We start from the raw sequence: 7,211 nt of genomic DNA on the forward strand, positions 1-7,211 counted from the left end.
GCTAATAAATCTGCCATTTCGTTTATGTATAAACCGCAGTGTCCAGGAACCCAGAGCAAATTAATTTTTTGTAACCTTGTAGGGACTAAATTTTGAAACACATTTAAGGTAGTTGTATTCGTTCCCGAGGAAAGCGACACACATACCGACCGAGAGTCTGTTACTACGACAGCTGATAATTGATTCGGGGGTAGTTTGCGCAGTGCTAAGACAATCGCCAATAATTCTGCTATGAAAATAGTCGTGTAATCCGGAAGGCGAATAGAAAAGGACCAGCTAAGAGAAGGAGAAAAGATGCCTACGCCAGCCTTTTCGTCTAACATTGAAGCGTCAGTGGCCATTATATTGTTTGTTTCCTGGTGAGAGAGGTAATCTTGTAATTGGTCATTTAAATATTGAAATGGCATTAGTTTAGCATTCGAGGGGAAAATATCGTCAAATTCAATTTGGAGGTTTTTCTTGGATTGCCTTATTGGGTGAATACATTGAATTTGTACATTTAGTGGTGTAAGCTGTGCCTGTACGAATACGATTTGAGGGGTGTGCAGTCGCGACCAATGATTATTAAAAAATGTACTTGGTTCATTAATGAAAACATACATTGATCTTCTTTGAGGAGAATCGTAAAACTTTAGGTACGTTTGGACAGTAAGGATTTTGAATCTACTAATTAAACATGGTAATCGCGCTTCCATATACAGAACGTTGTTTGCAACAAACTTAGGGAGTCCAAGGCACAAACGCAGAGCTTCCTTTTCTAATAGTACCAAAGGTTTAATTTTATAAGCTGGACAGCCAGAAAATAAGACACATCCAAATTCCATGATTGGTCGGACATACATTTTATATATAATAATCAATGTGTTTCTTCGCAACCCGTATCGTCGGTTACTGATTTTACGCAACCATCCTACCGCCCGAGTTGCCTTAAACGCGACGTTTTCAATGTAGCTTTTCCAGTTTAGTGTTCCATCATATGTAATACCCAGGTATTTAAGAGAATCCACCTGGGGAATGAACTCTTGACGATACATCAGTGAAATGTGAATGGGAGCATCTAAAGGAAAGAGTATTCCAGTATCTCCTGTTCCTTGTAATTTGCCTGTTTCTCCTCTTCAAATAAGAATTCTCTTGTGTTACCTCCTGCCGCCGAATTGTTGGCCTATGCCCCGCAGTTGGTGCGAGCCATAAAAGTTTATCATCATCATTATCATTATCATCACCTTTATTTCGTTTACAAAATTTCTGTCATTCGCAGCGTTGTTGCACGTAGCCATAGTGGAGGATTGGCCATATGGCCCCCCTTCATGCTTGTTGGCTGAGAGTCGCAATCTAAGACCTGCCTGATTCTTGGCCCCTCTTTGGGTAGATGGAAAATGAATTTATGGTCATCATCATCATCACCTTCTTCTTCGACGTCGTCATCCTCCCCATCATCATTGTCCTCATCAGTACCACCATCGCCACCAGATTGCACCTGCGTCGCCGTTATTTAGTATCGCCGCCAGATCGCACCTCCGTCGCCGTCATTTAGTTAAGTCCGTGATAAGGTGCTCAGGCGAGAAGCTTTGGCAAAGAAGTTAGCAGGCGGGTACGAAATATGATGTTTTAAGGCATAAAGGTAATGTTTGTTTACAATTTTTTTAGATTTATTAAAACATATTGTGACGGGGATAAGAATAGGCAAAACAAAGGGAAATGTATTGATGGAATATATATAGAGCGAAGCCGAGATGGCGGCACACTAGCCACACAAGCGCTCCTTCAATCCTTCCTCCACTTGCTGGCGCCTTCTCCAATGTACGGGAATGGCTTGTAACAATATTAAGGAAGAGATTCGGGCACATGGATGGTGTTATTATTAAAATTAGGCTTTATTTTTTTCGTCATCCGCAATCACAAAAACTGTCAGCCCTTCTACTAGGGTGGAGATGGAAGACCAGCGAAGCTGTACTATGGTGGGCATTATGTATTTCAAATTATGACTATTAAGATGTGATCGTGTAATTGGTTATTTGAACTGTTAAAGAATGAGAAATATATATGATCCGGTGGTTTTCATTTATTTAGTGACAACAGGGACCACGTTTTGGGGCAACAACAACAACGACAACGAGGACAGCAGCACTTTCGGGTAGAGCCACCAGAATAAAGCACAGCTCTTTATGAGCATTATCTTTACTCTCTCCATGATTATAACCTCTTTTAAGATTCTCCCTTCATTTAGTCTGACTGTTCGCTCACATACTATAGCCTAGATATTCCAGTATCTAATGTTCTTCCTTTTAATTGACCCGTTTCTCCTCTTCAAATAAGAATTATCTTGTGTTACCCCATGCCGCCGAAATGTTGGCCTATCCACCTCAGTGGGTGCGAGTCATAAAAGAGGATGATGACTGTTCCATTTCGAACACAGAGCAAAATACGTCTTTCCTCAGTATTTTCTTACCTCTAATATTTTCATTCATTTTGTGCAAACCAGCCTATTCTAGGGCAATCCGGCACGGTGCGTATGTGCCACATATGGAGAGGATCAACAACATCAACAACAGATGGTGAAGACAACGTGGTCTTGCTTTGCCATCCAGTTGTGCCCCTAACAGCTTCGTGCATTTTGAGCTTATACACAGGCGTTGGTTCCGAGCACTGCCACCACAGCACAACCAGTTATTTAACTGAACGGTGAGCAATGTTATCACCGCTGTCTTTTTATTCGATTATGAAGAATACTTTCGTGATTTCTGATTCACTGAGGTCTCTCATGCTTTTGCGTCACTGGGCATGATCATCGTTGTTCACTAACACGGTGGAATTGCAGACGAGTTCTATGGTGTTTCTGCAAAAAAAGGGTTTACCAATACTGGTGCTTGTCATTCTTTAGTCTACGAAAGTATCAAGCGCATGGTTGACATATTATAAGACAGATAAGCCGCTTTAGAATAACTTAAAATTTTTGCCAATCATGTAGTTTTGAAACACCATACTGCACTCTCCGTAGCGCACTCGGAAAAATTCAGAGCCCTTTTCTTTTAGAAGAACTGTCAGTGGTGGGCCAACGTTCCTTACGTAGTACCTAACATAGGACCTATTCGCCTAACAATGAAAACGTAAGGAAAGCACTAAGTTGCATCACAGTCAATTAACCACAAATAGAGAGAATTCATTGTAGAACATTCGCCATGACGCTTGGCGAAAATTCGAATGTTCCAGGATTTCAGTTGTGACCTCTTCAGCAAGGTAGTTCAAACGTGTGATCAAACTTGGTCAAATTTGATCAAGAGAAAATTATTTGAACATCTACCCGCAGCACGTAACTGCCTTGTCATAAGACCGCTCAAAAGACGTTCGACATAAAACGGCAACATTGCTCAAAAATATAATCTGAGAGCGAGGCAGTCGACAACCAAAACATGAAGGATAAGGCAGGCAGGCGAGCGCTCCGCAACATTTTATAAAGTATCCACGCCAGTGAACGCATTGCTCTTACTATCCTACTTAAAATCAGCACTTATATTCTTTTTCTCTGCATTGTTAGGCCTCATGCACGCGTACACCAGCACTCACGTTTATACCGGTCAAGCTATTCTGACAGGAAGTTGCTGAAAGAGAAAGCCATTAGGGGACGCTAAGTTAAAAATTCGAGGAGGCTGAAGGCGATAGCGCTATCCGGCACCGTTCGCATCGCATTTTTCTTTATGAGTAGGCTTCACTGCAACACATGACATGGAAAAGCCAGCTTACAAAGACCAAGCTTACACCGATCCCCTTAAAGCCGGCTTCACATTAAAATACAAATGCATTGCTGGGAAGACATTTTTGCAGGGGCAATAAAAGCCGTCTTATATCAAAATGTGAAGGCATTATGAGCTTTTCTTTATTATTTTATTAATTGTTTGCTGTTGCCCCAAAGCACGCACGTGTCCAAAACGCACTATGCAGGCTAAGTCCCAGGTTGGCTTGCCGTAGAGTTTCTGTGTATAGCTCCCGCAGGCGGCCATATGTAGTAACTCTAACCGGATGGATGGATGGATGGATGGATGCTATGAGCGTCCCCTTTGAAACGGGTTAGTGGGGTGCGCCCCCAAGCTCTTGTTATTATTTTCCCTAATGACCTACCTTTATTTTTGAGCAAACACACAACAGCAACCACGCAACCCTGGCGAGGAGGCGAGCGCCATCTGGATGGTGTTTTTGCAAGTAACATCCCGGGCGTGCCACTTTTGTACGGTAGAAATGCTGGAAAAGGTATTTTTGTTTCCTCGTAAAAGAATTATGTTTTCTGGTACGTTCAAATTACAATCCGACGTTAACATGTCTGTACGTTATAGTTAAGTAGAACTTTGCGATTTTTCTGAGGGATTTTACTTTGAGAAATTCAAGTTCGTTCACTAACGCCTCTGCACCACGCGGTAGGCCTGCGTGGTGGTGGTGGTGGTTCGGAATGATTTTCTCAGCCACGGACGCCGGCGCGCAACGCCACGGACGCCGGCCGCCTCGGCTGCGGGTTCGATTCCCACCGCCGCCGGGCACCCACTGGTTCAAAACGTTACAAGCGTACCCCGGCCTGGCGTTCGGCTTCCTTCAGGGGTGATACGCTTGGGAAAGGAGCCTGCGCCCTGAATTCCCGTCGAAACCAACGTGAGCACGCAAAAAAAGTGGTGTCTGGGCCGCTCCCATGGCGGTCATTTCCCATGTGGCGCCCCAAGCAACTATTGAGGTGGGGGCACCTTCGGGTTGAGGTCAAACACCCCTTTCCAAGCGTTGAGGTCCCATAATGGCTGAGCACCAGGCCGGGAGCATGCTTGTACCTATTTTACCGGTAGGTACCCGGCGGCAGCACTTGCCTCCCACAGCCGCGGCGGATGCTCGTCTACAAGGCCGTCTGTGGTTGGTCAACAGGCGCCCAGAGACAACAGCTGAAATCTCTATTGGGCCCTCTTTCGAGATGTGGACCCCCACGACAGCCGAGCACCAGGCCAGAGGACATCTCTACCCATTAAAGAAACCGGTGGGTTCCCGGCGGCACCGGGATTTGAGCTCGGTACCTCCCGCATACGAGGCGGATGCTCTACCGCGAGGCCATCGCTGCGGCCGTGCTCACATTGGTTTCGACGGGAATTCAGGGTGCAGGCTCCTTTCCCAAGCGTATCACCCCTGAAGGAAGCCGAACGCCAGGCCGGTGCACACTTGTACCCATTTGAACCAGTGGGTGACCGGCGGCGGTAGGAATCGAACCCACAGCCTCCCGCAGCCGAGGCGGGACGCTGTGGGATTTTCTGCTACCCGGGGCCTTTACCGATATCGCGTTAAAATTCATATGTACGAAGCCCACCTCCGATGTTGCTAATTGTGCTAGTTCGAGCTTTAGAAGTCCTGCAATGAATCCTTCAAACGTGCCTAATGTATGCTCAATATTTTCGTCCTACACTTTATACGCAGAAGCTGCTGTCTTTCTAAGGGACACTACTATTAATTTGTCGTCTAATCAGGAAATAGATTCCGGAAGGTCATTAACACAACGGTTTAATCTTTGGCCGATCCCATGTCTGAGTCCTTTATGGGGTCCTTCCTGATTAAGGGAATACAAGGTAATTACATCCTGTCTATAGGGTCAACAGAACCAGAGATAATTGATGGAGTTGGAAGCAAATGCGCTACCCTGCAGCTTTCGCACGAGTTTTCTCACAAAAGCCCATTAGTTTGATGCAACGTGGAAACAGTATTTCTTCATTGTTTAACACACTGCCAATTAGCGACGACCTATTTATCAGAGTAAAACTGTGTGTCGTGATCGCCGCCAGTGGATGCTTAGAGCTGCGCAGTCTCTTTACACGGCTACTTTCGTTATTCCTTTCGACATGGTATAATCTCATAAACATAGGTTTTGCTAGACAATAATAACTGTAGGCTACAAATAAACAGCAATGTTTATATAACAAGAGCCCCGTAGCAATTGGAACTCTCCTTCTATAACCAGCAATAGTTCTCCTTAACCGCTGGCTTAGTAGGTGCGTGCATTTCCAGCTGTGACGTAATTCAGCGCTTGGCAAAGCGCCCGCCGACTAACTACAAGCATCATTTCGTCTCCTCAAGGTCATGTCATACGACACCATTGTTGCGCACGCGAGGTGCAAAAGCGTAGCGAACCACGTGGCAGCCATTTTTATAGCCACCGCCATGATGGTCATTTAAACCAAAAAAAAATATGTGAAGTTAGAATCCACTTTATAGGAAGTCTATTTAGACGAATATTGCACAGGCTCAGTATTGTTTCTTCGCAAACAATACTTAAGAAACTATACCACATGTTAAATATGTTCCAGTTCATAAGTCAGCCATATTAACGACTTCCTCTTCCTCCCTGAGGCGTTAACAAGCCGGGTTATTGCCGTGGTGCGCTTTCGACCTGGCTGGGGACAGCTCGGCGCATGTGTAGGCACCTGGCGTCCGTTTCTAATGGCGATTACACTTTAATAGCAGTTAAAATACTTCATGCGCCTATAACCGTTTTTATGCACACTTTCAAAGCAACAGACGCTCCACGCGAGCAGTTTTTCACTGGGGTCGAAGATGAAGCTAGCGATAACAACGCCATAAAAAGGACAAGGCAAATGGCTGTCTCTTCTAATGCGTCAGATTGGTGTGCTTTCCTCCTGCAACACGCTCAGCGTGGTGCAGACGTGTATATTCCTTTTTCCGGTAGTCGTTTGCGAAACTACACGGAATGTCTTCGTGAATATGGCGACTATACTCGGTGGAAACGGTTCTGCGGGCGATAAGTGAAATGAACCGTGCAGACATACGATGCAACAAAGGAATGGAGACCTTTATGGCCCTTTCAAACACAGCCTGCGGCTGAAAGTTCCACAGTTCCGTGTCGCTCGAGTGCATTCGTAAACCGCATTACGAATTCACGCAGCTCTGCGCTTACCAAAGTGCCACGTACTACCACAATAACAGAGTGCCTGTGATGCTGAGCAAAGGAAAACTGAATGCGTGGAGAAAAAAAAAACTACAAGAAGTAAACGGACAGATTTGATGCGTCTTTGCGGCCAACCACATTTTGCACGAGTTCCCTGAAGAAACAAAGAAAACACAAACAAACAAAGAAATTCCTTATGGGCATTGTTATTTTCTAGGGGTCGTTCCACTTCAGTGTAGATAGCATTACCGGCGGCATCTAACTGTCGTTACTGTGTTTAAGGAATCTC

The sequence above is a fragment of the Dermacentor silvarum genome, chromosome 6 (assembly GCF_013339745.2).
Source record: "Dermacentor silvarum isolate Dsil-2018 chromosome 6, BIME_Dsil_1.4, whole genome shotgun sequence".
NCBI classification, from domain to species: domain Eukaryota; kingdom Metazoa; phylum Arthropoda; class Arachnida; order Ixodida; family Ixodidae; genus Dermacentor; species Dermacentor silvarum.